The 18,519-nt window shown below is 41.2% G+C and overlaps 2 long non-coding RNA genes across 14 annotated transcripts; both read left to right on the top strand.

Moving 5' to 3' along the window:
* The first annotated feature begins 327 nt into the window (after positions 1-327).
* Positions 328-2,800, top strand: LOC138061485 (uncharacterized). Its single transcript, XR_011135269.1, has 2 exons — positions 328-773; positions 1,931-2,800. It is a non-coding gene; the product is annotated as an uncharacterized lncRNA (long non-coding RNA).
* Positions 2,801-3,673: 873 nt separating this feature from the next.
* LOC104141711 (uncharacterized) lies at positions 3,674-13,650 on the top strand. 13 transcript variants are annotated; one of them, XR_011135327.1, is made up of 5 exons: positions 3,675-3,943; positions 5,967-6,088; positions 7,646-7,844; positions 8,451-10,437; positions 10,911-13,650. It is a non-coding gene; the product is annotated as an uncharacterized lncRNA (long non-coding RNA). The 13 variants fall into 13 exon arrangements; XR_011135331.1 differs by having other exon boundaries at positions 8,451-11,038; positions 11,145-13,650; XR_011135329.1 differs by having other exon boundaries at positions 8,451-11,075; positions 13,267-13,650.
* The last annotated feature ends 4,869 nt before the right edge of the window (positions 13,651-18,519 follow it).

Genomic DNA, 18,519 nt, shown 5'->3' with positions numbered 1-18,519 from the left:
CATTGAGTTCCTTGTCTGTCAACAAAGATTTGGCCCTTGTCAAAGATTTAAGAAATTGTCCCATACGCTTATTGCATAACCATGGCTTCATTTTTTTGAAAGCTTAGCTCACTTTGTGTATATTTTTCCCTCTATCTCAGCTGAGTGGCCCTCACTGACAGCTGTTATAGCAAACATGTAGAGCAGGAGCAGGAGATACGAATATAGCACTCTTTTATCAGGCACTGCCTGTTAGTGTTTGCATTTAAGCGCTCTGGATGCTGTGAGATCACATAGGAAATATATCACTTCCTGCAGAGGCAGCAGCTCTGTGATGCCCCTGTCCTAAAAGGGAGGACTTGTTAGATGGTGGGAAGATTCTTCAAGCCTCAAGCAAGGAGAGATTCCCATCCTTGGCAGCATGGGAGCAGCACAACTAATCGACATCAATAAGTAATCTTAGCATAAGAAGCAAAGGTTAATGACTAATCTGTTTACCTGAGCTTCATTAATCAAAGTTGTACTAGAAGTCAGAATCCTATTGCCACTCAGGCTCAGATAGATTCACTTTCAGGTTAAAAACGACGACTACGCAAACTGCGCAAAGCGTGTAACTCAATACAGAGCAATTTTCTCAGTGTGTGGATGACAAAGGGAGCATCAAAGAGAAAAGGCTCTAATCAGAAGGGATTATATCTGGGCTGTGTGGAGCACAGGGCAAGCCTCAATCTCCAGTGAAGTAAAGAAGAGTTCGACTAGCAGCAATGTCATCAACCATCTGAAATGATTACAAGGTATTTTTGTGTCGTGAAATATTATCTTTTTCTCCACAACAGCTGACTCCTCAATAATAGCACCTGTAAGGATTTCAAAGTTGCCAGAAGATTGCTAAAAATGTTAGGTTAAATATTGAGTGCAGAGATCAGGAAACACAATTCAGATTCCAGGGACAGAATCAGCAGTGCATTACATTGCCTACCCTTCCCTAAGGTACTGCTATGAGGCACGTAGTAAAAGATATCTACTTAATGGCATTATCTGGATCTTCATGTGTGTTGCGATAACTGATGTCCACATTATGATTTTAAGTATGATCCTGAAGTTAAAGGTACTAAAGGAGACAAAAATACCCCCATAGACTCTTTTTGTGGAACTGTAAACCAATTATTACCTCTTTGCAATACTCCCAGGATGACAGTCCAGCTTTCTTTAGAGAAAGCACTGGAGGCAGAAAACTTTCTGATGGGTCCAGTTCTCCAACTCAAAGACTGCTGGCAACAGACTCCAATGTTAGCTCCAGAGATTGAAAATGTGGGCCAGAGTAGGGAAAACAAGAGCAGAACAGATCTTCTTTCCCATGCAAAGGTGATTCACTGAATTCAAAGGATAGTAGCATTTCTCTGCATGGAATTGCCACCACGCCACTAGATCTTATATTTTGTGCATATAAACCTGGACAGTGGTAAAAATTAACGCAAAATGTAATTTCCTAAACTAGAGAATCCAAGACACTTTGCTCTGTGGTGGCCTGGGGTCACTTATCTTGGTCTCATCTCTTGCCATTTCTCGTGATTCCAGTAACGTTTGTGACAAGGGAAAGAATTGCACTACGTAGAGATTTAGTTTAAAGACTTATAAAACTCAGGCTTCATAGTTATCAGTCCAGTCATGGCATACCGCTATTTTCCCTTCCTTGGTAGAGAGACAGCATTGGCAATGACGCTTTGGGATGCTGTAGGTACATCAGTCAGTTGCTGTAATTGCTTAGAAAGTGCTGTAGCAATGGGAAGCTACAAGTGGGCTGCAGGGAGTGCAAGTAGGAGACAGAAGAAACAAAGACCAGACCTATTCCAGGATATAGCTGCAAATCCATCTACTTATAGGAATATATTTTTGTATGTCATGTGCTGTAGGTAATTAATTCAGGGCCAGACTATGAATTCTTCTTCAGTGCTTCACTTTATTCAGATACGAGGCTCAGAAGCTCTTTTGTCTGTCTCTGCCGTTTGTCTGAATCATCCATGTGGTTGGAGGCTCAGGAGAGGGACCTGTTTGAAGAGATTCCAGCTAAGGAAGTCCCAGTCTCAGCTGGAACCTGAAACTACTGCCAGTCAGCAGGGCAAGAGGAAGCACATATACGCTACATTTAACCTTCAGAAAGTATCTAAAACGTTTCTTGAAGTTCTTAACTTCCTTTTCTTCTTCACCACACACCAGCCCACAAACCCGTGAAGGGCTGTTGTTATCAAGTGCTGCACCTCATTTTCTAAAGCATTTTTCAACCACCAGCATTCACGTCGTCTTATCACCCAAAACGGAGTGAAAACGTTGGTTTGTAGAGGAAGACGTCAGCCGGGTACTCTTACTGCTTTATCTGTGCACCAGGCATGGATGTCATTATCAGCATGTGGCAAACCTGGCATCATTGTTTGGCATGCCTCAAATTCAGCAGGAGCGATGTGGCCTGACAAGGAAGATTCTGTTCTTAGTAAAACATATTTTAGCTAAAGGCAGTCGTTCTCTTTCCCTAGAAAGAACTATCAGTTTCATGTGAAGCAGCTTTTTGTGCGCTCAGAAGAGAAGCCACAGAACTGTGCACCCTGGGAACTCCCTGTAAAGCGGGAAAGATATATGTACAAAAACAGACAAAACTTTACACCAAAAATGATTTTTAAAGACATAACTTCCCATTTTAGCAATGAAACAAGTTGTGTAATTTTAATGCTGTCTCTCTCTCTATATATATTTAATTTACATCTCGAAGATAGCATGCAACTCTCCCTCTCATGAGCAGACCAATAAAAGCAGAGAAATATAATTAGATGAGCATTTGGAATTTATTTTTGAGTGAGTGAATCTGAATGACTGTGAGACTCACTTGGGATGTTTTACCAGGGAATATATCCTTTAGCTTGCTAATGGAATACATCCAAATAAGGAAAGCACATTTTTCTTAGAAAAAAAAAAATGGTAGAGTCTCCTCTGCAAGAATCAGGGATCTCTCTTATGAAAACAGAGTGAAAAATGCATAGGGGAAGGACTCAAGGAAAGCTTTGGAGGCGGCTGGCTGAGATTCTGTTGTATCGATCATTTAACACCACTAGCACTTAATTGCATGGTTAATGGTCTGCTACAGAATTAAATTCTTCATAGAAGTTGTGTGTGTGTGTGTGTGTGTGTGTGTGTGTGTGTGTGTGTGTGTGTGTGTGTGTGTGTATGATTTAAATCAAAATGCATAAAAATATATATATCTTCTTCCCGAGAGATGAATACAGTATCCCTGGCAATAGGAATTAATGAAAGATGTTGCAACCCTTGCAGTCAATGTAGTTACATTGATTTGTACTGGTGTAGGAACTGACCTTTGAGTTCAAAACAAATCCAATGATGTTAGAAAAAAAATCTCTAATAAATATATATAAGACAACATTATCAGAAGTGTCTGTGGGAATTAACATAAAATCAGACTCAAAAATATTTTCTAGTATGAAAAAGTAGCCGAGATTTTAAAAAGAAACATCTATTCTTCATCAGATGAGAGAAACCCTGAGAGGAGGACTAGCATAGCTAATAACCCAGGAACTGGGGCAACCATGTAAAAAGAAAGAGAGAAAATACCCAAGACTTTGCCCGATCCAGCGTGCAATCAGCCTCCATATCGTCACGTCAGAGTAATTATTTGTACAAAGTACGACCTCTCCAAAGGGAAGAGGTGTACAGCCATCCTCTGGCACAGCCAAGAGACTGGCAGGGAAGGCACTCAATTAGGATATTCAGCAGCAGCAGGCTTCCCTGAGCTGATTATCTACTGCATTCAGGGTATTTCTTACACAGTTCCTGATAGCTCTCGAAGACTTGGAGAGAATTTGGAGAAGGAGAACAATGTCTAGTTCCATGTTGTTCATTGCATGGATGCAATCAGTGGTATTATACACGAAAAGTGGCTGGTAAGCATCTGTTAAAGGTACGGTGAATTGATAGCTTGCACATTGTTTCCTTAGAGTCTCTGCTGAGGGTTTTCTTTTTTTTAAGTGTTCTTTTTCATTGTCAGCTTACAATGTACTTTCCATAAAAGTGCTCAGGAATAAGACTTGATACCAGTCTTTGTAACTGTTGAAGCCCTGGTTGTTGGTGTTCAATCTCCTATCATTACCTGTGTATTCACTTTGTTCCAGTCCCAGAAATGGGAATAACATACAGTCGAATCAACTTGATCCTGTTACAGGGCTATGACTTTTTGTATATATTAAAGAGACTTCCCATAGTTACTTCTCCTTGCCACGATATTAAGGGAATCAGCCAAAGAATCAGCCAAGAATGTACTGATAATGCAATTACTACTAGATTGATGTTTTTAAATGTACTGTTGTTGACAAAAAGCCCTCAGAAACCTGAAATGTTAATCTGTTTTTCTTTTGCGAATTGAGTACTGCCTGCTGTGTACATCCTTTTATTACTGTAGGGCTGCTCGTAAGCTCCAGGCTGTTGGCATTTATTTATTAAAAAAGAAAAGTATAAAGAAAACAGCACTGAAACATTTTTTCAGTTGGATTCCAAAGCAAGAATAATTGGCAGATATAGGGAAGAAAAAAAAAGAGAGAGTTCCACATTTTGGCCCGAGAATATTGACGGATGAGAACAGAAGGAGCAGTGTCCGCATCCCCAGGGACTCAGAGTCAACGAAACAAAGCTGACTTTCACAACTAGTTGTCTGGACAATCAAGAGGCTTTTTACAGATTGATGCTTATGTTTAATAAAGTGGCCAAACTGCCTGAGTCTGCATGAAGCTGTAGGAAATAAAAAGCAAAATTCCACAGAGTGGTGCAAGAGCAGTACAATACAATTGCAGGGATTTGCGAATAAAATCTTTATGAAAATGGGCAGGTTTCCTAGTTAAAAGACACCTTCTGGTGTGTCATTTATCAACAGCTGCTTTAGAAAACTGAAGTATGGTACAATGATCATTCATAGCAAGCTTTGCTGTCATTAATGACCAGATTTTTTCTGCTTGCTCATTTTGCTCCTGTGGAAACAAGGAACTGAGCGCTCTGTTGTTATACCTTCTCTAGCTCCGCAGCATGAGAGCATAGCTACTTTAACGTGGACATTGCATAACTGTAATTATTCATTCTGTATACATATCTCAATAGTACCTACAGTGGAAAATTCCCTTAGAGATGATTCCTCAATCCACATCAGGGGTGAAGCTAACTGAAATCAAAATTGCAGTCACCAAATGCAAAAACATCTCAAGTTAACAGGTTACATATAGAGTTCAGTTCTTAACTCCTTCCTCCCCACTTAAAAAAATCAGCAACGCTTACTCATCCTGAGATTTCTTACCCTGCTGAATACTGCCTCTTTTGAGGAAAGCACTCATTTCCTTAAAGGACTGTTTACAAACGTGCCTCTTGAATTTCTTTTAGTATACTATGCTCTTATACAGAAAAACTTTTTGTTTGTTTTTTTAAAAAGGGGCAGAAAATATTGACTGAATCATTGGTTAACTGACCTCTAGTTTTACAATTCCACCTGACTTTCACCGAAAGAATCTACATACACAAAGACACGGGAACTGAGCGGGAGCTAGTGGGATATGCAGCATATGACTAGGCAAAATGCTAGACTGCGCTTGGTTAGTATTTATACGATTTTAGTATTCTTGGAAAGCACATGCAATTCCTATGCTCTTTCTTAGAGTCCATAGGCCAAGTTTTGAAGCAATACAATCTATGCTAGAGTCATAGCATAGATAGAATGAACCAAGCTTTTATTGCAAATTACAAAAAAGGCCCTGGGAGATCTATATTTTTGCAATTCCTTCAAACAAATCACAGACAAAATAAATAAGAAATGGAGCTCAAAAGCATATTCCTGTACTCATAAACATGTACTTGGGCAGGAACAAATATATGCATATTTTCAAAGGAGCACACATTATGACTTCTGCAGTTTAGAGGCATTTTATTTTATTTATTTATTTCAGAAAATCTTCTGGGCCACTGAGCTTTTAAAATCTAAAGTCAAGATCAGCATCTACAGCAGGAGCTGTTTGGATCTTTGTAGGCAGAAAATGGAATGAATGGGTTTCCTTCCTCGATGGCACTAGTAAGTTTTGGGAACAGTCAAGCCAGCCAAATTGCCAAACCGATTGTGTAGACTGGGAGCTGACCAGTAGGACTGCCCCCACCCACCCCCAAAGGAAAGCGCGGGAGGTTCCTAAAACCAGATGCTTTTACTTTTTTTCTCTCACTGCAAGCATTAGATGCAAAGTCTGGTGCCAGTTTGCTTACAAAACCCACCCACATCTGCTGAACTGACAGTTTTCTTTGATAGATGCTGGGTTTATGGCTCTAGTGTAAAGAGAATAATATCGAAAGGGAGCACAGAGCATGTTAAAGGGAGCTGTGAAGTACCAGTGCAACTGAGATTTTTGGTTTGAATAAATCTCCCAGTAGTTTGAATGTTTGTCCTGCTCTGATTCTTGCTATTCCAAATTATTCTTTTCCATTACTCTCCCCATGGTTTCATAACTTGGCAGGTCCCATGAGCTTATTAGGTTTTGTTTCCTTCTAAAAAGGAAGGTCAGGGGCTTTCTGTCATCTTTTAGGTCAGCTGCCTCACTCATTATAGCCATAGCCCAAAAGCATAGGATGAAATCTGCATACACAGCCCCATGAGTGCATTTCCGTCAAACTGGCTGTCTTCAGGAACAAAGATAAAACCAATGTCCAGCTGTATTCAGAATCCAGACTCTGGTTTCCAAATGTTACTCAGTAGCTGACAATGCTTGGCAAGCAAAAGAGACCCTTTTAATACTATCCTGAACATGCAAAAAGCAGTAATAAATAGATGATAGCCTTAGAGGTGTGATTTATTTGTTTTATGAATCACAGAAGAGTCCATAACTCATAAAAGATTAAGGCTGAAGCAAGTTGTATGGCTCCTGCATTACAAGTGGAGATTAATGTCTTATTTCACGAAGCACCATCATTAACCGGTCTGCATTACAGTAGTTAATGTTGGTGACAAAAAGGATTGACTTTTAACGCTTTTTAAATATTCCCCATTTTGTTTTGCCTTTGCCAGAGGATTTCCTCAGAGACCTGAGAAGTTTCACGGTGAAGAAATCCCAGCCCAGCATTGGTTTAAAAAGCTATTCTAGTCATACACCTGCACCTCACATTATTACTATGGTGATCCACAAGATCAGCAAGACAATAACCACAGCTTTCTCCACACATGTGGGTTGCTTCAAGGCCTTTGGGACCTTTAGTCGTGCTAAGTCACCATAACATGACTTTCCTTCATTAGACTATCTCAATTTACAGCTTGTCTACAAGACAAGTCTACAAGAATGGCTTTTCCTACAAATGCCCTGCAAAACAGCTGAAATAGCTCTGCACATCCACTGTTCCACTGATGACTGCTCCCGTTTCTATTAAACTGGAATAGGCGGGTTTTTTACTGCTTTAGGGGCTTCTCCCTTTTCAGAGTCATAATTAGTTAAATCTCATCTTTCATGGGTATCATTGTATTTTTTTCTTGGACTGTGGAGTATGTGTGCAAGTGACTTTATCTTTCATTACAGTGTGTCGTATCACAACACTACGGTATTGAATACAATGTAATTTACTAAAATCTATTAAAACACTTCCATTTTAGAAAACCATTACATGCTTCCTTGTTGTTATTACCATATCCAAGAATGCCAGCGCAACAGGAGAATTAACTTGATGAACAGTCCTGCAAAATGTGCCATTACAAGCTGTTTCTAAAACATCTTTCAAGGCATCTCCGTCAGCTCATGGATTCTCTTTGGTTTTCTTTCTTTTCTAGAACTATTTGCTAGCCCTCAGTTGTGGTAAGTGATTATTTGTGCTTTCAAACAAACCCCATGAAAAACGTTTTTCAAGTGGAGATCAAAGAGCAAAGGCAAACATAAAAGCAGTCTTATAAAAACTGTGTATTAAAAAACCTAAGCTCCATCCATATGCCAATTATAACCAAACCTTATGGCCTCTTCTCTGTGAGGCTTCTTAAAGGTGATAGAAATGCCAGATGAAACAAAAATGGCATGCATTATAGAGAGGGAAGGCATCATGGATGTGGGAGCTGGCTCTCAGTAACTTTAGACTGAAGAGTTACTTGGAAAGTGCTGCTCCATTGAACAACGCTTGCAGCGCAAACTGTGGTCCCCAGTACAATCGTCTACACCCAGTACAATCGTCTCAGGACTGTAGCCATTTCTAATGGTTGCAGGTGTCAAAACAGTTTCCACAAGCTGGGGGGTAAAATGGTGCCCTAAACCTACTAAAGCATGCAAACTCCTCAATCCCTAACAGGGATTTGGTCTTAAAAGCTAAGGGTTAGTTTTAATTTCGCTAACGAGACACTTCTAAAATTGAAATTCAAAAAGAACGCGTGTTTTTCTATGTTTCTTACTTTCTTCTATGCTTTCTTTTAACAGTTCTGTACTGAGGTTGTTCATGTCATTCGCTACTGCCAGTTGGCTCATGATGAGATAATATGGCAGAATCACAAACGTTTCCTCATAGGACAAAGTGTTATTGACAACAGAAGATCCTAGACAAACAAGTATCTGTAGTAATAATATGATTTCAGTGTCCATTGGATTTAAGCAAAAGCAAAAAAGGCTTGAAGAAGTGCTATTATTTTAGATAATTAAAGTTCTTCTACTTGCTGACTTCAGTCTGTCCAGATTGTGCTGCCACCTCCATGCAACCATAGCAACTTCTTCCTGCTGTTGTGTCCCAGATTAATGTGAACACCTGGAATCAAAAACCTGAGGCTTGCGAGTAAGGTAACATAAAACTTTATTGATCCTTCGCGTATGGCGTGGGTCCAGTCACACAGCAGTGATTCACTTTCCAAAGCTCTTTCTCAGCATGGAGTGGTGGTGGGTTCTCTAGAGGCCAATCTCTTCTTTGACTGCTTCAAAGTCCTAATCAGGAATATTTGAAGGAGGTGACTGCAAGGAAATCACACATTCCTTCAAGAGATGCAGGTCTTCATCACTTTGATTTTAGCAAATTAATATTGTTAAAGATAGGTCACAACTAAATATGCTCTTGACTTGCCTGTTTTTACTGGGCTCATTTCAGCACTATAAAATTTATACATGCCAACAGGGTTCAATGGGAGCAGTTTGTGGGCAATTAAGGTTAAATTTTAGCCTTGGTCATATGTGACTGCTCCTGTAAATGTGGTAAAACACAGTTAGAGCATATATCTCTAGAGAATAAATAGGCAGTGCTTTAAGGAAGCAATGGAAAGATAAATGGATGCAGAAGAAGCTCTGGAATTTTGCTTGAAATAATTTTCTCTTTGCTTTTAATGATCAAAACCATTCCTCCCACTGAACCACATAAAAAAGTACTATTTGTGTCTGTGCCAAAGGTGGAGCATAGTGTAGACCCACTGAAATAAAAGACAAGTGAAAAATTAATGAGAAACTGGAAACCAGCGGCTCCCACCCTGTGAGCAGCAATCTTTTATATACTTCTTCCACAGTGAATATCTCAATAGGGCTAAAATCACAGTAGCTCCTTTGACTTCAAAGGAGATGTACCAATTGGGAAGTAGGGAAAACAATCTGGAATGCACTGTACTAAATCTGCAGAACTTTGGAAGGGAAGTGAGCCCCTAATAGAACAATTCATTGTTCAGGAGAGGAGGGAATATTCTTACTATGAAACAGTTTTAAGCAAGGAGGAAGGGTCTACAGGTGAACCTAAATCCATCTCTCATTGAGGTACTCACTGCCCCAACAGGGATGCAGACTGCACCTTTAGCTATCATTTCTAGAGTTAGCAAGATACAGACAAATACAACAGAGAGTCCTGTGAGATATAGGTATTCTTTTTCCGTAAACCCTCCACTTACCAATATCTGCTCTAGAAGAAATGACTATTCTGAGATTCTCCTTTCCCAAAGCCTGCTAACATCCATCTGTGCAAGTACCAACACAGTCTTGTATTTTGTCCTGGAAGGGGCTTTTTTTCCTCTAGAAGCCCCAACAGTAACTCCAGAGAACCCGCTAATTAATTATACCTTTTTCCCTGCTATGTGATGTTTGAAATACTGGTTCTTCATGCTCTTTTGGGAAAGTCTGATGAAGTAAATGGAAACACTCCCCCTATTTATATATTTAGCAGTCATGTGACACAGTTTTCCAAAAAAATGAAGATTTGGGGGGAGGGGATCAGAAATCACTGAAAATATTAATAAGCGTATTCTTTTGTTATGTATGAGCCAGAAGAAGCTCTCATACCTCTAATGTGGAGCCAATGATCCAAGAGAATTTCCTAATCTAGTGTCTTTCCCCATGTAGTCATATAATAGCGTTTGTCTTCGACAGCATGCTTAATAAGTTCATTCTACAGTTTTGAAATGACGCCTTTGGAACTTGGGGAGTTCGTTATCACCTGCTCATTGTAAGTAGTACCTCTCTGAATCCGCTATTTCTTAGGAGTTAGATATACAGTGTTTTAATTGCACATCATTAAATGCTTTACCTACACTGAATATTCTCTGTGAAGTCTGTGGGACCATAATTTCCTCCCCTGTAATTAACTGAATTCACGTGGCAGCACTAGTAAAGTGCTGGAAGGAGGGGAGGTAGGAAGGATCTGCATCAGATCTGAATGAGGCCCTTATTCGAGTTAGTACCTACAGTCTGAACCATCCTGGCTTTATGTGTATTAAGATAACAAAAGTCAGCAGTATCATGTCACTCATATTCCTGGCAGAAGAAACCTCTGCTTAGTTCAGATTCTCCTGAGCCCAGCTGGGCTCCTCACCCCAGACCTGTTGTAACCTCTCAATGGCCACATTTATCTGCCGTCACTCAGGTGGTTTTAAGAGGCTGTTAATTAACAAAAACTGACAATTGCACCTTATTTTACAGGAAAATAAACTAAAGTGGGTATAGGATTTAAGTGGCTCGCCCAAGATTTCATACTGAGTTAACGTCGACAAAAAGAGAAGGCATACATCCTGGACAAAGCTGCGCTGCATAGACCATGTCCAACAGCTGTGAGTGTGGGGTTAATAATGAACTCTGTTGCAGCAGGTGAGGATTTTTTTTCCCTGCATTTAACAAAGTTTGGTTTTCTGTGTGCTTTGTCTCCTGGCTTCTAAGGTGGCACGAGTTCAAGAAGTGTTTTATGCAGGTTAGGCCATTTGTGAAGGCTGTTTTCCACCATCCTACCATTTTAGCTCTCCAGTATCTGATACTATACAAACTTGTGCTGCAGCAATTCCCGGCATTATGGACACACGCGGAATCGCTCTCCTCTACCTATTTTTATAACACTTGAAGGAACACAACCCTCTCTGGAACCTCTACCCCTCTGTCAAAGTAGGTTGAAATTGAGCAATCAGTTCAAAAGTTATTGGGGAGGGGAGGAGGATGTAGACACAGACACACAGACCGTACAATTGCATAAGCCTTGTTCCCATGAGAAACCAGACTGAAAAACAAACTGTCCTAACATGGATTCTCATAACTCCGCCTAGTATGTAAGTCATGCCAGGTCTCAAACTCATGTAACTTTTCCTTTATCACCAATGGACTCTTCTTTAGGAGGCAGTCCTTATTTTGACAGATTTGACCCCTCATGTTTCAGCTCATTGAGACATCCTTGGGGGGAAAAAAAAGCGCTCTTACAAGTTGATGTAATCCAATATCAAAAACCATCTCAATCTCATACCACGGTACGATTTATCCTGTGGGGCAGAGCTGAAAAACCATCAGGGAATAGATGTGACATTACCTCTATCTACCAGCCTACCTCCACTGCACTGCGAGATCAAGGGGTTTTGAATAATATTCTATATCTCTGATGGGTCTATTCTTCCCTTGAAGGAGGAGAATCATTCCCATTAACATTAATGGGAATTATGTGTCTACCCTGAGAATAAAATTGACATTAGGCCTATTCTCAAGAAATAAAAATCTTTGCATGCTTGTTGCAGAGAGACATTCTTAAAAATAAACTCTCAAGAAAACATATTAATATAGCTAGCCTTTCAATTTAATCCTGAGCCCTCAGTCCTGCACACACTTAATCATGCGTTTACCTCCAAGGTGATCAGTAGGCCTACTAAGTTTCAGCTTTACTTTTTTTGTAAAGTTTTCCTACGCTAATATACTCCATGCAATCATGAGACTTTAAATAAATTGAAGGGAGCCCCCCCAGGCATGCAAACCCTGCCTATGGAATTCAGCTACTCTCTGCCCTGCAGAGCGGCTCCCCCATCCTCATGCACGCTGCAAACCCTCTGATGGTCACAAGCAGCCAATTTATAGCGAGTCCTTGACTGGCCTGTGCAAGTGGAGAGGTGAGAAGGGTGCAAAATTTAACTCCTTCCTTATCAGGGCCATATCCTCTTCCTTGCCCTTGTCTAGGTTAGGAAGTGAGTAAACTGGGTTGATACCAGCCTGTAGAAAGGTGAAGATGAGCCAGGGTTTCTCACATGAGAAAAGTACAATTCCAACAGACAAAAATGTTTTCCAAACACTACAAACTCTTGACATGGGTCACCCTTAGGTTTGGGCCTGGTCAGCTGTGATTGACGGAGCCATATCCCGCCCCTCGGATATGCCAGTAAGTCTTGGCATTAGAGGAGCCCTGATCCTGCTCAGAGCTGAGGTCTTTGCCCTGCTGAGGGAAACCCTATTTCACATCTCTTTTGTGCCCACATCAGCCTTGTGTGAGAGAGGGACAGCGCTACTGCATTCCCACAGACCATGTTGCAGCTAAAAGGGAACAGGAGACTTTCAATGTGTTTCTAATTATCACATTCAGGACCACGCATGAAAACCTCCAGCACCGTGTTCTCATTTTGCTTGGATGGCCCCTTCACTAAGCCTTGCTATGGGTGGCTTGCCACAACTCCTACGACTACTAAAAGGTGTCCCCCAGCTGCGTTCCCACTCTTTTTGGAAAGACTTGCACCTTGCCATTGCATTCAACAGGGCCGATCGCCAACTCTGCTGGAGTAAATCCTATGTTTTCCCTTCTTGGTGGAGAAGAGCATGTCCAGCTCCCAGGACAGCATGAGGAAACAAACATTGTAGTTAGTTATGCTGGCTAGTGCAATACTGGGAGGTACTGCAGGCTATGGAGGTACACACTATCATAAGAAGATTTGTACACAAGTATATTGAATATGAAGGATTTCTCCAATGGATGAAAATGTTTTGGGGCCCTTCCGCACAGTTAAATAGGAATTGTAGTGATAAATGTTGTGTCTTGCAGAAAGGTCTCATCTGAGAACGGCTGATCCCTTCTGGGCTGTCTTCTGGGCATCTGCACGCTTTGACAGGGACTGCAGCTACAATGCCACCAGACATATGGTCCTTCTTGGGTGTCAAAATGTTTCTGCTTTTGAACAGTGCCAGTTGGTGCATGCTGATATGGGAATAACCACACTTCCCCAAAGCTGAGCAGCTGTAGGACTTGTGAACAAAGTGGCTGTGGGGCAAAACAAGAGCAGTCCAAATAAAAACAATGAGAAACGTCACTCGTCTCAGCAGACACGTTTACAGAAAAATAGGTTTTTTTACACATAAGGGAATATTCTTTCTCTTTCTCTTTCTTTTCTCAGAAAAATAATCAAAAACAAAACTGGCAATATCTCCACCCATAGTTTACTGTTTGCTTTTTCTTTCCTGTGGGAACTTTTAACAAAATATATTTACTAACAGACTGCAAAGGTATACGAGGAAGACTGGAAATCGTTTGCGTCACATCTTCAACTTGTAGAAACTGCCATAGTGCTAGCTGTATTTTCACCAGACACTGATCTGGTCAAATACGCTCAAGGGTCCTTACTAAGCTGTCACACCACACGGTCCCAGTTTCAAGGGATTTGCTGATGAAAGTAATCAGGGTTTGGTCAATGGGATCTTGCTGTGTTTTTCTTCTTGATGCTTGGTGATTACAAGAGGTTATCACAGAGAGCAAAGTTTGTTCCTTATAGTCTGCTGTGCTCACTTTCTACATACGCTTTCCATAATGTTCCAGGGAAAGGCCACAATTTCATCCAGTGCAGTTTTTTGAAAATGAAATCTGCAGGTTTTTGTTTATGAATTGGACTATCAACTTAAATTAAAGGGCTAAAGGCTTTACAGCTCTGCCCCTCACAAATCCTTCTGTGAGCCCAAGCATTACAGGAGCCAAATATCTCTGCAAAAAGGGACAGGTATAATCACAACAAAAAAGTGTACTCCTTTTAGTAACCATTAAAAAAGCAAAATGCATGCACTGTTGTGCTTAGTTTTGATTTCCATACCAAGTAACTTCAATAACATGCACAACTCAGGCAATTAAGTGAGGATTTTTACAGGTAATATTACCTGTCTCCCATGCTGCATTATAAACGGATTTAAAAGATGTTTCTGGAAAAAGAAAAAGAGGGGGCTTAGCTGAGTAGAAAAATAGACAATGCTCCGAAAAGTAGACAAAATTCTTCCATAATCGGGGCTAATTTGCACAGGGAAAAAAAAAAGGAACTTTTACGGAGATTTTGAAAACAATTGATTTTTCAAGTTTTACCTGACCATGGAAATAACGAAAGAGTTCCTTTGATTTGTTCCCTGTAAAATCTGTTCTATTTTTTATCACTTAAAAATATTTTCTCTTTCTGAAAAACCTGTGAAGAACCTTCTCCTTTTTCTTCTCCTTTTTCTTCTCCCAACATGCCTCAGCTTGAAATCCTGAGAGCTGTGATGATCAGTTTCTCTCCTCAGCCTGGAGTGTGAAAAATCAAAGATAGGATTTCTCTCACTTAATTTTAGCCGACTGAAATAGTAGCTATCAAGTGTAAGCTACTTCTCTAGACATTTTTTATGACCTGTGTAGAGAATAGCCCTTCGGAGGTGCCACTCACTATTGACAATAATTTAGGCTAAACACCTATAAGTAGATGAGATGCATCCCACCCACAGAGTTTTCTTCTTCCTCGAGGCCAATTAGATATAAAAGTTGCTTCACAGTGATCTAGTTTCAAGACTATGAAACAAGGCTTTCAGTCAAAAATGCAAATTCAGTGAAAAGAAGACCTTTTTGTGGGAAAGGGCTGATTTCTGATTCCTGTCTTAAAAAGATATTTAGAAGAAAACAATAGCTGAGGTTTCAACATATTCAAAAAGAAAAATTTCCATTTTCAGTTTCAAACGTGCCTTGCCTTTGAAATTCATATTAATATATAGTCATTTAAAAATAAAGGGTTAACACAGAAAAGAAATTGTGTCATTGGCCTAGCCTTTTCCCCTTATTTTTAAAGTACAGATCTGCAAAGAAGTTTCAAGATTTTTGCTTTCACGCTAATTTAGATCAGGAAAAAAAAATCAAAACTTCAAATATCTATTTGGGAAACAAAAGCTATTTCCAGTACAGCTCTCATGCTTCATCTAAAACTGAATTAACCCATGTTGAAAGGGTTTCAGTTGACTTCAGTGCACTTGACCATGTCCTGCTCTGGCTCTAGACCCAAAGGACTCGACCCTACTCCGGTCCACAAGCTGAGAGACCAGGGGACAATCTGCAGAGCCCAAACTCCAAGACCTTCCCTTCCACAGAGGTCCCCAGCTTGGATTCGGCACCTTACTTAATGCGATCATCTGGCTTTTGGGCAGCTGAGAGGATGGTCAGAGGAGCTCAGGCTCCTTGGAACGAGCTTGTGACCACCCTCGAGGGAGGCGTCGAGGATTATGGGGCTCCTTGCAGCCCAGACAGGGTGCTGGGCAGGGGCTGTTTCCTGCAGCCTCATGCTGGGGCTGTGCCCCCACCACTGCCTCCCCCATGAGCCTTTTGGTAGCTGGACGCCAGGCTCTCCTCCAAGAGCTAGGCTGGATTTGGGTTATTTGATCCAAATTGTCCTGATCCTGTCATGCAGCAAGCACCAACTGTGGCCCTCAGCCTTCCTTGTTTCCCACATGTATATTTTTCTCTTGGATTGTTTGTAGTTCCTTGGGAGTTACAAATGCAGTTAAATGTGCTTCTTTAACACGAGGGCAGCTCAGGCTAAGCCGTTCTTCTGAACCTTCATTTTCTGTATGTCCCTTGGTGTCAAACTGAAATGTTGAGAGATCCTTAAATGCACCTACAACACCCAGGGCTGTTCAGAGGGAACATCTGCTGTGACTTTGCCAGTGGGTGAGTTTATGCTGGGCTGCTTGGGGGTGTCTGGCAGAGCAACCTCCGGCCTCACCTGGTAAGAGCAGGTCTGTCCTGTTCCTCCCAAACACACTTTCCAGGCCACAAAGTCCCGCAGTGGCCTTTGAGCCGTTGCCACCACTTAACACAGCAGTATGAAAACCAACACTGAAAAAGAGTTAACATCTCAGTATGAAACTAAGCTGTACAGCATATGTTTTTAACATTAAAAAGAGGAAACAGTTCAGGGAAAAAGATGCAGACCTGGCAAGTTTTTCTTTGTGGGAGGGGAAAAAAAGAAGAAGAAGAAAAAAGGGCCAAGAGTTTTCTCTCTCAGATGGGAAGGGGACAGGCTGTATCTCCTGAAGAGCAGCTCATGTGGGGGCTGCTGGCACATTGCAAGGGCAGGTTGGCACCTGAGACCTGTTGCAGCTGACACTGCGAGGTTGGATTTGCAGAGGTAACTGCACCATTTCTGGCACGGACTGAGGGCTCCTTTCGTCAGCAACAGCCCTTTCCTATCACAACCTCCCTGTTTGCCAGCTGTATCGCTGCAAGCCTGATTTTGCAACACTTCTGCATGTAGGAAAGCCGTGCTCATACATGCAACTCCACGGGGTCTACGCAGCTCAGAAGCAATACTCAGGACAATGTAGCATGGCATTTACCACAGTTGTCATGTTTGAGGCATTTTTAGACAGTCCCCAGCTCTTGCAGCTACACAAGAATCTAAGCATCCATTTATTTCAATAATTAAGCTATGAGAGTGCTTTGGCTATAGAGAGAAACTTCAAAATATTCATTGTGTGGATTCCAAAAATAAAAAGCAAAGAAGAGGGACATCTTTTTTTCTTTTTTAACTGGAAAAAAATACCCTCCACGTTTTTTAAAATGGTGTCATTATATTGTAATATTCAAAAGGCTGGGGTTGATAATACTTTCCAAAGGAGTAAATAAAAAGGCACGGGAATCAGCCCTAGAGCACCAAATCTTGTTCTCATTTCTTCAGTGGGCCAACATGGATGTAGCTGAGAGTAAAACCAGGCCCACAGCAAGCCAGCAAATGACTACTTAGAGCAATGAATGGTATATTGAAAACAGCAGGCCACTGCTTAATTGTTTGGTGAGTATCTTTGAGACAAGTATTGTTCACCCCAACAAAGCCACCAGATCTGCCATCTTGGATTTGTCTTATGATTTTTAGGCAATGCAGTTTGCAGGCCTCTTAATTAATGCCAGGCCAAAAGCCCTGTGGGAAGACTGACTCACAGCAGCAGAGCCCACAGTAAGAGGATGGCAGAGCAAAAGGCTGTCCTAGCCGGGCAAAGCCCTCAGAGACTTTATCCTTTTCCTTTTGAGGCGAATAGTTCACTGTGAAGCCTGATAAGCTTCTGAGTTTGTGGGATCAGAATGAGGGCGCTGAGGTTGATGTCTTATCACTTCTAACAGAGATAAATAGATCGAGTGGTGATCTGAGAGTTTACTGGGAGTTGCATAATGTGTATGGTATGTCCTTAATAAAAAGACAGCTCATAGTTCGGATCCACTTTTCCTCCAGTCCTCTTTTCTTTGCCGCTTCTTGTATATTCGCTTGCATGTATATGAACGCACATGGGCATACGCAAAAACCGCAGACGTGTGGATTAATTACCCATTGGACTAAATCTGTTTGAAAAATACCTTCAAAGAGAACTAAGCCCTCCCCCCAGTTGAAATCAGGAGGAAAACTGGAAACTGAAATACTTCTGGTGGCACTCCGATAAAACACAAGGAATACTTGAACCACACCAGGACAGTGCTACAGCAGATTAGTGTCTATCTGTGCTGCATGTTTGGCTTCCAGGAGTTGTCACTCACATTAGTCTCTGCCGGTACTACTTTTATCTTCCTAGCCCTGATTCCCTACTCGTTTCCATCAGTTCAGAAAGCTTTACATTTCTGCCCCTTGATATCCACACCCAGAGCCTCCCTTCTTCTTCTGTGGCTCCTCACCTAGAGCCTGGGGAGCACAGGCCAAGGCCCATGGTGAACCCCAGTTGGGTGACCGTGTCCTCGTTGCCTCTGGGTCTGCTGTCACATATTTGAAGACTATTTGCTATGGTTCTGTGTGCTTTAAGGGAACTTTCCTACTCAGATGTCTAAATTACAGAAGAACTTGTTTGTTCCTCTGCAGGCAAGGCAGGCACTTGGGAGGTTTGCATATATATTGTAGGGAGTCTGGGTAGAAAACATTTGAACTAGCCTGGGTTAATACTTCAGTATGGCCATATGAAATCAGAACTAAGCTCTTTTTTGATTAATGAAATCTATGCACAGGAGAATTGCACAAGCCAGAATGTCCTTTCTTCCTTT

Source organism: Struthio camelus, chromosome 18, assembly GCF_040807025.1.
Source record: "Struthio camelus isolate bStrCam1 chromosome 18, bStrCam1.hap1, whole genome shotgun sequence".
Classification (NCBI taxonomy): Eukaryota; Metazoa; Chordata; class Aves; order Struthioniformes; family Struthionidae; genus Struthio; species Struthio camelus.
Note: the sequence above shows the minus strand (reverse complement) of the source record. Positions and strands in the feature narration are given on the sequence as shown.